Source organism: Drosophila sechellia, unplaced genomic scaffold (genome assembly GCF_004382195.2).
Source record: "Drosophila sechellia strain sech25 unplaced genomic scaffold, ASM438219v1 Y_421, whole genome shotgun sequence".
NCBI classification, from domain to species: domain Eukaryota; kingdom Metazoa; phylum Arthropoda; class Insecta; order Diptera; family Drosophilidae; genus Drosophila; species Drosophila sechellia.
Genome location: NW_022611422.1, coordinates 1 through 12,280, shown reverse-complemented (window position 1 = coordinate 12,280; position 12,280 = coordinate 1). Strand labels below are relative to the sequence as shown.

The window sequence follows — 12,280 nt, the reverse complement described above, 5'->3', positions numbered from 1 at the left end:
ATAATGGAAAAAAAATGAAATGTTCCTATAATCTCTTAATATATAAGAGAATAGACCGTATGTTGGGTGGCAAACGGAATTGAAAATACCCGCTTTGAGGACAGCGGGTTCAAAAACTACTATAGGTAGGCAGTGGTTGCCGACCTCCCGCATTATTCGAAATATTTATTTCGGATTATGTTTATATTGGTTACATAAAATAAAGTATATTATTATCCGTACAAATTTGTTTCTCAGTTCTATAGAACACGGGACTTGGCTCCGCGGATAATAGGAATATACGCTTTTTAGATAATATCGTTGAAACAAAAGTCAAGTTTCTATTATATATAGAATAACAAATCGTTTCCATATATTATCGTTAATTTTTGGAGGCAGGCAAATATTAATTTATTACCTGCCGTATAGTTGGATTATTATATCGTTACGGTATAATACAAATATGGATTCTTATGAAAGAAATATAAAATTATATATTAAATGTGGAAATATTATCATATGCGCTTGGTTTTATGTTATATATTACCAGAGAGATATATGAAAAGAGATAAATTTTAAATTTATCTTCAAAATGCAAATGATTTAACTTAATATTTATATTGGTTAAACAAAAATTGTACATGTGTGGATACAATAATTATGTATGTTGGAAATAAAATGATATTTTATAATGAAATATGTATATATAAAAAGATAAAATTATAGAAACATATATATTACAATAATTATATGAAATTCTTGTTATATTGGTAAAACAAGTATAAATTAAAAATGAAAATATGGATTACGAATGCTATATAAAAATGGCCGTAATCGAATAGATTTTTTACTTATATTTATATATTTAAAATTTTACCCAAAGGCGAAATATTGAATTTTATTCAATATAATAAAAATCATGGAATTATATAAAGTGAAAAATCTATATATCTATTATATTGCTTATTTCGATTCAAAAAATATGAATGGAATATGAAGGAAAAACATTATTCTGGTTGATCCTGCCAGTAGTTATATGCTTGTCTCAAAGATTAAGCCATGCATGTCTAAGTACACACGAATTAAAAGTGAAACCGCAAAAGGCTCATTATATCAGTTATGGTTCCTTAGATCGTTAACAGTTACTTGGATAACTGTGGTAATTCTAGAGCTAATACATGCAATTAAAACATGAACCTTATGGGACATGTGCTTTTATTAGGCTAAAACCAAGCGATCGCAAGATCGTTATATTGGTTGAACTCTAGATAACATGCAGATCGTATGGTCTTGTACCGACGACAGATCTTTCAAATGTCTGCCCTATCAACTTTTGATGGTAGTATCTAGGACTACCATGGTTGCAACGGGTAACGGGGAATCAGGGTTCGATTCCGGAGAGGGAGCCTGAGAAACGGCTACCACATCTAAGGAAGGCAGCAGGCGCGTAAATTACCCACTCCCAGCTCGGGGAGGTAGTGACGAAAAATAACAATACAGGACTCATATCCGAGGCCCTGTAATTGGAATGAGTACACTTTAAATCCTTTAACAAGGACCAATTGGAGGGCAAGTCTGGTGCCAGCAGCCGCGGTAATTCCAGCTCCAATAGCGTATATTAAAGTTGTTGCGGTTAAAACGTTCGTAGTTGAACTTGTGCTTCATACGGGTAGTACAACTTACAATTGTGGTTAGTACTATACCTTTATGTATGTAAGCGTATTACCGGTGGAGTTCTTATATGTGATTAAATACTTGTATTTTTTCATATGTTCCTCCTATTTAAAAACCTGCACTAGTGCTCTTAAACGAGTGTTATTGTGGGCCGGTACTATTACTTTGAACAAATTAGAGTGCTTAAAGCAGGCTTCAAATGCCTGAATATTCTGTGCATGGGATAATGAAATAAGACCTCTGTTCTGCTTTCATTGGTTTTCAGATCAAGAGGTAATGATTAATAGAAGCAGTTTGGGGGCATTAGTATTACGACGCGAGAGGTGAAATTCTTGGACCGTCGTAAGACTAACTTAAGCGAAAGCATTTGCCAAAGATGTTTTCATTAATCAAGAACGAAAGTTAGAGGTTCGAAGGCGATCAGATACCGCCCTAGTTCTAACCATAAACGATGCCAGCTAGCAATTGGGTGTAGCTACTTTTATGGCTCTCTCAGTCGCTTCCCGGGAAACCAAAGCTTTTGGGCTCCGGGGGAAGTATGGTTGCAAAGCTGAAACTTAAAGGAATTGACGGAAGGGCACCACCAGGAGTGGAGCCTGCGGCTTAATTTGACTCAACACGGGAAAACTTACCAGGTCCGAACATAAGTGTGTAAGACAGATTGATAGCTCTTTCTCGAATCTATGGGTGGTGGTGCATGGCCGTTCTTAGTTCGTGGAGTGATTTGTCTGGTTAATTCCGATAACGAACGAGACTCAAATATATTAAATAGATATCTTCAGGATTATGGTGCTGAAGCTTATGTAGCCTTCATTCATGGTGGCAGTAAAATGTTTATTGTGTTTGAATGTGTTTATGTAAGTGGAGCCGTACCTGTTGGTTTGTCCCATTATAAGGACACTAGCTTCTTAAATGGACAAATTGCGTCTAGCAATAATGAGATTGAGCAATAACAGGTCTGTGATGCCCTTAGATGTCCTGGGCTGCACGCGCGCTACAATGAAAGTATCAACGTGTATTTCCTAGACCGAGAGGTCCGGGTAAACCGCTGAACCACTTTCATGCTTGGGATTGTGAACTGAAACTGTTCACATGAACTTGGAATTCCCAGTAAGTGTGAGTCATTAACTCGCATTGATTACGTCCCTGCCCTTTGTACACACCGCCCGTCGCTACTACCGATTGAATTATTTAGTGAGGTCTCCGGACGTGATCACTGTGACGCCTTGCGTGTTACGGTTGTTTCGCAAAAGTTGACCGAACTTGATTATTTAGAGGAAGTAAAAGTCGTAACAAGGTTTCCGTAGGTGAACCTGCGGAAGGATCATTATTGTATAATATCCTTATCGTTAATAAATATTTGTTATAATACAAATAAATACAATTTACCAAAATAAAAATATTACAAAATGATTCCACGGAATCAAAAGTTAAAGTCAAAATAAAATGAAGATGGCTTTTATTTTATATGTGGGGCTTGGCAACCTCATAAAAAGACTTTAACATTATTAATGTTGCTGTGCGTATTTGTGGCAGTACTTACTACAACAACGGCGTTTCCTATAAAAACAAATTCTCGAAAATGGAAATCGAAGAAACTAAACTAAATTCGAAAGTAGAAGTCGAATTAAAATAAAAATAATTTTGAATGTGTGGTAATCAAAATAAGTGTGTGTGTATATGGACCATAATATACACGCGTTGCGAATATGTATTGTTCATCTATGTTATGAGCATACGTTGGCTAATGCAACAACCTAAAATATACAATGTTTGTACCTGTCATCCATCAGGTTAATGTTTTATATAAATTTTGCAGTATGTGTCACCCAAAATAGCAAACCATAACCAGATTATTATGATACATAATGCTTATATGAAACTAAGACATTTCGCAACATTTATTTTAGGTATAAAAATAAATTTATTGAAGGAATTGATATATGCCAGTAAAATGGTGTATTTTTAATTTCTTTCAATAAAAACAATATTGACATTATATAAAATTGAATTATAAAACTCTAAGCGGTGGATCACTCGGCTCATGGGTCGATGAAGAACGCAGCAAACTGTGCGTCATCGTGTGAACTGCAGGACACATGAACATCGACATTTTGAACGCATATCGCAGTCCATGCTGTTATGTACTTTAATTAATTTTATAGTGCTGCTTGGACTACATATGGTTGAGGGTTGTAAGACTATGCTAATTAAGTTGTTTATAAATTTTTTATAAGCATATGGTATATTATTGGATTAAATAATGATTTTATTCATAATATTAAAAAAGAAATGAAAAACATTATCTCACATTTGAATGTGAAAAACGAAGAGAAATATTTTCTTTTTCAATCAAATAATACTGAGAAATGTCTAGCATAAAAAATTGAAATATTTTTCATCTAGAATTGTCTCTTATTAATGATTCGGAAAAAGAAAAATCTTGGTTTTGTTATTATTCTTCGTTGGTTCGTTAAATGGATAAAAATGACTTTGCTTACAAGAACTATTGGAACTATTTATAACGAATTTAATTGATTGTTTTATCATTTATATATAAAGAATTTATGGCAAAATATAGTTATATATACAACCTCAACTCATATGGGACTACCCCCTGAATTTAAGCATATTAATTAGGGGAGGAAAAGAAACTAACAAGGATTTTCTTAGTAGCGGCGAGCGAAAAGAAAACAGTTCAGCACTAAGTCACTTTGTCTATATGGCAAATGTGAGATGCAGTGTATGGAGCGTCAATATTCTAGTATGAGAAATTAATGATTTAAGTCCTTCTTAAATGAGGCCATTTACCCATAGAGGGTGCCAGGCCCGTATAACGTTAATGATTGCTAGATGATGTTTCCAAAGAGTCGTGTTGCTTGATAGTGCAGCACTAAGTGGGTGGTAAACTCCATCTAAAACTAAATATAACCATGAGACCGATAGTAAACAAGTACCGTGAGGGAAAGTTGAAAAGAACTCTGAATAGAGAGTTAAACAGTACGTGAAACTGCTTAGAGGTTAAGCCCGATGAACCTGAATATCCGTTATGGAAAATTCATCATTAAAATTGTAATATTTAAATAATATTATTAAGAATAATGTGCATTTTTTCCATATAAGGACATTGTAATCTATTAGCATATCCCAAATTTATCATAAAATATAACTTATAGTTTATTCCAATTAAATTGCTTGCATTTTAACACAGAATAAATGTTATTAATTTGATAAAGTGCTGATAGATTTATATTATTACAGAGCGTTAATTTTTCGGAATTATATAATGGCATAATTATCATTGATTTTTGTGTTTATTATATGCTCTTGTATGATTAACAATGCGAAAGATTCAGGATACCTTCGGGACCCGTCTTGAAACACGGACCAAGGAGTCTAACATATGTGCAAGTTATTGGGATGTAAACCTAATAGCGTAATTAACTTGACTAATAATGGGATTAGTTTTTTAGCTATTTATAGCTAATTAACACAATCCCGGGGCGTTCTATATAGTTATGTATAATGTATATTTATATTATTTATGCCTCTAACTGGAACGTACCTTGAGCATATATGCTGTGACCCGAAAGATGGTGAACTATACTTGATCAGGTTGAAGTCAGGGGAAACCCTGATGGAAGACCGAAACAGTTCTGACGTGCAAATCGATTGTCAGAATTGAGTATAGGGGCGAAAGACCAATCGAACCATCTAGTAGCTGGTTCCTTCCGAAGTTTCCCTCAGGATAGCTGGTGCATTTTAATATTATATAAAATAATCTTATCTGGTAAAGCGAATGATTAGAGGCCTTAGGGTCGAAACGATCTTAACCTATTCTCAAACTTTAAATGGGTAAGAACCTTAACTTTCTTGATATGAAGTTCAAGGTTATGATATAATGTGCCCAGTGGGCCACTTTTGGTAAGCAGAACTGGCGCTGTGGGATGAACCAAACGTAATGTTACGGTGCCCAAATTAACAACTCATGCAGATACCATGAAAGGCGTTGGTTGCTTAAAACAGCAGGACGGTGATCATGGAAGTCGAAATCCGCTAAGGAGTGTGTAACAACTCACCTGCCGAAGCAACTAGCCCTTAAAATGGATGGCGCTTAAGTTGTATACCTATACATTACCGCTAAAGTAGATGATTTATATTACTTGTGATATAAATTTTGAAACTTTAGTGAGTAGGAAGGTACAATGGTATGCGTAGAAGTGTTTGGCGTAAGCCTGCATGGAGCTGCCATTGGTACAGATCTTGGTGGTAGTAGCAAATAATCGAATGAGACCTTGGAGGACTGAAGTGGAGAAGGGTTTCGTGTGAACAGTGGTTGATCACGAGTTAGTCGGTCCTAAGTTCAAGGCGAAAGCCGAAAATTTTCAAGTAAAACAAAAATGCCTAACTATATAAACAAAGCGAATATAATACACTTGAATAATTTTGAACGAAAGGGAATACGGTTCCAATTCCGTAACCTGTTGAGTATCCGTTTGTTATTAAATATGGGCCTCGTGCTCATCCTGGCAACAGGAACGACCATAAAGAAGCCGTCGAGAGATATCGGAAGAGTTTTCTTTTCTGTTTTATAGCCGTACTACCATGGAAGTCTTTCGCAGAGAGATATGGTAGATGGGCTAGAAGAGCATGACATATACTGTTGTGTCGATATTTTCTCCTCGGACCTTGAAAATTTATGGTGGGGACACGCAAACTTCTCAACAGGCCGTACCAATATCCGCAGCTGGTCTCCAAGGTGAAGAGTCTCTAGTCGATAGAATAATGTAGGTAAGGGAAGTCGGCAAATTAGATCCGTAACTTCGGGATAAGGATTGGCTCTGAAGATTGAGATAGTCGGGCTTGATTGGGAAACAATAACATGGTTTATGTGCTCGTTCTGGGTAAATAGAGTTTCTAGCATTTATGTTAGTTACTTGTTCCCCGGATAGTTTAGTTACGTAGCCAATTGTGGAACTTTCTTGCTAAAATTTTTAAGAATACTATTTGGGTTAAACCAATTAGTTCTTATCAATTATAACGATTATCAATTAACAATCAATTCAGAACTGGCACGGACTTGGGGAATCCGACTGTCTAATTAAAACAAAGCATTGTGATGGCCCTAGCGGGTGTTGACACAATGTGATTTCTGCCCAGTGCTCTGAATGTCAAAGTGAAGAAATTCAAGTAAGCCCGCGTTGACCCGCGCTTACTTGAATTTCTTCACTTGACATTCAGAGCACTGGGCAGAAATCACATTGTGTCAACACCCGCTAGGGCCATCACAATGCTTTGTTTTAATTAGACAGTCGGATTCCCCAAGTCCGTGCCAGTTCTGAATTGATTGTTAATTGATAATCGTTATAATTGATAAGAACTAATTGGTTTAACCCAAATAGTATTCTTAAAAATTTTAGCAAGAAAGTTCCACAATTGGCTACGTAACTAAACTATCCGGGGAACAAGTAACTAACATAAATGCTAGAAACTCTATTTACCCAGAACGAGCACATAAACCATGTTATTGTTTCCCAATCAAGCCCGACTATCTCAATCTTCAGAGCCAATCCTTATCCCGAAGTTACGGATCTAATTTGCCGACTTCCCTTACCTACATTATTCTATCGACTAGAGACTCTTCACCTTGGAGACCAGCTGCGGATATTGGTACGGCCTGTTGAGAAGTTTGCGTGTCCCCACCATAAATTTTCAAGGTCCGAGGAGAAAATATCGACACAACAGTATATGTCATGCTCTTCTAGCCCATCTACCATATCTCTCTGCGAAAGACTTCCATGGTAGTACGGCTATAAAACAGAAAAGAAAACTCTTCCGATATCTCTCGACGGCTTCTTTATGGTCGTTCCTGTTGCCAGGATGAGCACGAGGCCCATATTTAATAACAAACGGATACTCAACAGGTTACGGAATTGGAACCGTATTCCCTTTCGTTCAAAATTATTCAAGTGTATTATATTCGCTTTGTTTATATAGTTAGGCATTTTTGTTTTACTTGAAAATTTTCGGCTTTCGCCTTGAACTTAGGACCGACTAACTCGTGATCAACCACTGTTCACACGAAACCCTTCTCCACTTCAGTCCTCCAAGGTCTCATTCGATTATTTGCTACTACCACCAAGATCTGTACCAATGGCAGCTCCATGCAGGCTTACGCCAAACACTTCTACGCATACCATTGTACCTTCCTACTCACTAAAGTTTCAAAATTTATATCACAAGTAATATAAATCATCTACTTTAGCGGTAATGTATAGGTATACAACTTAAGCGCCATCCATTTTAAGGGCTAGTTGCTTCGGCAGGTGAGTTGTTACACACTCCTTAGCGGATTTCGACTTCCATGATCACCGTCCTGCTGTTTTAAGCAACCAACGCCTTTCATGGTATCTGCATGAGTTGTTAATTTGGGCACCGTAACATTACGTTTGGTTCATCCCACAGCGCCAGTTCTGCTTACCAAAAGTGGCCCACTGGGCACATTATATCATAACCTTGAACTTCATATCAAGAAAGTTAAGGTTCTTACCCATTTAAAGTTTGAGAATAGGTTAAGATCGTTTCGACCCTAAGGCCTCTAATCATTCGCTTTACCAGATAAGATTATTTTATATAATATTAAAATGCACCAGCTATCCTGAGGGAAACTTCGGAAGGAACCAGCTACTAGATGGTTCGATTGGTCTTTCGCCCCTATACTCAATTCTGACAATCGATTTGCACGTCAGAACTGTTTCGGTCTTCCATCAGGGTTTCCCCTGACTTCAACCTGATCAAGTATAGTTCACCATCTTTCGGGTCACAGCATATATGCTCAAGGTACGTTCCAGTTAGAGGCATAAATAATATAAATATACATTATACATAACTATATAGAACGCCCCGGGATTGTGTTAATTAGCTATAAATAGCTAAAAAACTAATCCCATTATTAGTCAAGTTAATTACGCTATTAGGTTTACATCCCAATAACTTGCACATATGTTAGACTCCTTGGTCCGTGTTTCAAGACGGGTCCCGAAGGTATCCTGAATCTTTCGCATTGTTAATCATACAAGAGCATATAATAAACACAAAAATCAATGATAATTATGCCATTATATAATTCCGAAAAATTAACGCTCTGTAATAATATAAATCTATCAGCACTTTATCAAATTAATAACATTTATTCTGTGTTAAAATGCAAGCAATTTAATTGGAATAAACTATAAGTTATATTTTATGATAAATTTGGGATATGCTAATAGATTACAATGTCCTTATATGGAAAAAATGCACATTATTCTTAATAATATTATTTAAATATTACAATTTTAATGATGAATTTCATAACGGATATTCAGTTCATCGGGCTTAACCTCTAAGCAGTTTCACGTACTGTTTAACTCTCTATTCAGAGTTCTTTTCAACTTTCCCTCACGGTACTTGTTTACTATCGGTCTCATGGTTATATTTAGTTTTAGATGGAGTTTACCACCCACTTAGTGCTGCACTATCAAGCAACACGACTCTTTGGAAACATCATCTAGCAATCATTAACGTTATACGGGCCTGGCACCCTCTATGGGTAAATGGCCTCATTTAAGAAGGACTTAAATCATTAATTTCTCATACTAGAATATTGACGCTCCATACACTGCATCTCACATTTGCCATATAGACAAAGTGACTTAGTGCTGAACTGTTTTCTTTTCGCTCGCCGCTACTAAGAAAATCCTTGTTAGTTTCTTTTCCTCCCCTAATTAATATGCTTAAATTCAGGGGGTAGTCCCATATGAGTTGAGGTTGTATATATAACTATATTTTGCCATAAATTCTTTATATATAAATGATAAAACAATCAATTAAATTCGTTATAAATAGTTCCAATAGTTCTTGTAAGCAAAGTCATTTTTATCCATTTAACGAACCAACGAAGAATAATAACAAAACCAAGATTTTTCTTTTCCGAATCATTAATAAGAGACAATTCTAGATGAAAAATATTTCAATTTTTTATGCTAGACATTTCTCAGTATTATTTGATTGAAAAAGAAAATATTTCTCTTCGTTTTTCACATTCAAATGTGAGATAATGTTTTTCATTTCTTTTTAATATTATGAATAAAATCATTATTTAATCCAATAATATACCATATGCTTATAAAAAATTTATAAACAACTTAATTAGCATAGTCTTACAACCCTCAACCATATGTAGTCCAAGCAGCACTATAAAATTAATTAAAGTACATAACAGCATGGACTGCGATATGCGTTCAAAATGTCGATGTTCATGTGTCCTGCAGTTCACACGATGACGCACAGTTTGCTGCGTTCTTCATCGACCCATGAGCCGAGTGATCCACCGCTTAGAGTTTTATAATTCAATTTTATATAATGTCAATATTGTTTTTATTGAAAGAAATTAAAAATACACCATTTTACTGGCATATATCAATTCCTTCAATAAATTTATTTTTATACCTAAAATAAATGTTGCGAAATGTCTTAGTTTCATATAAGCATTATGTATCATAATAATCTGGTTATGGTTTGCTATTTTGGGTGACACATACTGCAAAATTTATATAAAACATTAACCTGATGGATGACAGGTACAAACATTGTATATTTTAGGTTGTTGCATTAGCCAACGTATGCTCATAACATAGATGAACAATACATATTCGCAACGCGTGTATATTATGGTCCATATACACACACACTTATTTTGATTACCACACATTCAAAATTATTTTTATTTTAATTCGACTTCTACTTTCGAATTTAGTTTAGTTTCTTCGATTTCCATTTTCGAGAATTTGTTTTTATAGGAAACGCCGTTGTTGTAGTAAGTACTGCCACAAATACGCACAGCAACATTAATAATGTTAAAGTCTTTTTATGAGGTTGCCAAGCCCCCACATATAAAATAAAAGCCATCTTCATTTTATTTTGACTTTAACTTTTGATTCCGTGGAATCATTTTGTAATATTTTTATTTTGGTAAATTGTATTTATTTGTATTATAACAAATATTTATTAACGATAAGGATATTATACAATAATGATCCTTCCGCAGGTTCACCTACGGAAACCTTGTTACGACTTTTACTTCCTCTAAATAATCAAGTTCGGTCAACTTTTGCGAAACAACCGTAACACGCAAGGCGTCACAGTGATCACGTCCGGAGACCTCACTAAATAATTCAATCGGTAGTAGCGACGGGCGGTGTGTACAAAGGGCAGGGACGTAATCAATGCGAGTTAATGACTCACACTTACTGGGAATTCCAAGTTCATGTGAACAGTTTCAGTTCACAATCCCAAGCATGAAAGTGGTTCAGCGGTTTACCCGGACCTCTCGGTCTAGGAAATACACGTTGATACTTTCATTGTAGCGCGCGTGCAGCCCAGGACATCTAAGGGCATCACAGACCTGTTATTGCTCAATCTCATTATTGCTAGACGCAATTTGTCCATTTAAGAAGCTAGTGTCCTTATAATGGGACAAACCAACAGGTACGGCTCCACTTACATAAACACATTCAAACACAATAAACATTTTACTGCCACCATGAATGAAGGCTACATAAGCTTCAGCACCATAATCCTGAAGATATCTATTTAATATATTTGAGTCTCGTTCGTTATCGGAATTAACCAGACAATCACTCCACGAACTAAGAACGGCCATGCACCACCACCCCATAGATTCGAGAAAGAGCTATCAATCTGTCTTACACACTTATGTTCGGACCTGGTAAGTTTTCCCGTGTTGAGTCAAATTAAGCCGCAGGCTCCACTCCTGGTGGTGCCCTTCCGTCAATTCCTTTAAGTTTCAGCTTTGCAACCATACTTCCCCCGGAGCCCAAAGCTTTGGTTTCCCGGGAAGCGACTGAGAGAGCCATAAAAGTAGCTACACCCAATTGCTAGCTGGCATCGTTTATGGTTAGAACTAGGGCGGTATCTGATCGCCTTCGAACCTCTAACTTTCGTTCTTGATTAATGAAAACATCTTTGGCAAATGCTTTCGCTTAAGTTAGTCTTACGACGGTCCAAGAATTTCACCTCTCGCGTCGTAATACTAATGCCCCCAAACTGCTTCTATTAATCATTACCTCTTGATCTGAAAACCAATGAAAGCAGAACAGAGGTCTTATTTCATTATCCCATGCACAGAATATTCAGGCATTTGAAGCCTGCTTTAAGCACTCTAATTTGTTCAAAGGTAATAGTACCGGCCCACAATAACACTCGTTTAAGAGCCACTAGTGCAGTTTTTAAATAGGAGAACATATGAAAAATACAAGTATTTAATCACATATAAGAACTCCACCGGTAATACGCTTACATACATAAAGGTATAGTACTAACCACAATTGTAAGTTGTACTACCCGTATGAAGCACAAGTTCAACTACGAACGTTTTAACCGCAACAACTTTAATATACGCTATTGGAGCTGGAATTACCGCGGCTGCTGGCACCAGACTTGCCCTCCAATTGGTCCTTGTTAAAGGATTTAAAGTGTACTCATTCCAATTACAGGGCCTCGGATATGAGTCCTGTATTGTTATTTTTCGTCACTACCTCCCCGAGCCTGGGAGTGGGTAATTTAC

At 36.1% G+C, this 12,280-nt stretch overlaps 3 non-coding genes across 3 annotated transcripts; 2 read left to right on the top strand and 1 right to left on the bottom strand.

Annotated features, from left to right (window-relative positions):
- The first annotated feature begins 988 nt into the window (after positions 1–988).
- LOC116803504 lies at positions 989–2,983 on the top strand. The gene has a single exon (XR_004363626.1). It is a non-coding gene; the product is annotated as a small subunit ribosomal RNA (ribosomal RNA).
- A 687-nt stretch (positions 2,984–3,670) lies between these two features.
- Positions 3,671–3,849, top strand: LOC116803501. The gene has a single exon (XR_004363623.1). It is a non-coding gene; the product is annotated as a 5.8S ribosomal RNA (ribosomal RNA).
- A 6,008-nt stretch (positions 3,850–9,857) lies between these two features.
- LOC116803496 lies at positions 9,858–10,036 on the bottom strand. Its single transcript, XR_004363620.1, has one exon. It is a non-coding gene; the product is annotated as a 5.8S ribosomal RNA (ribosomal RNA).
- Positions 10,037–12,280: the final 2,244 nt, after the last annotated feature.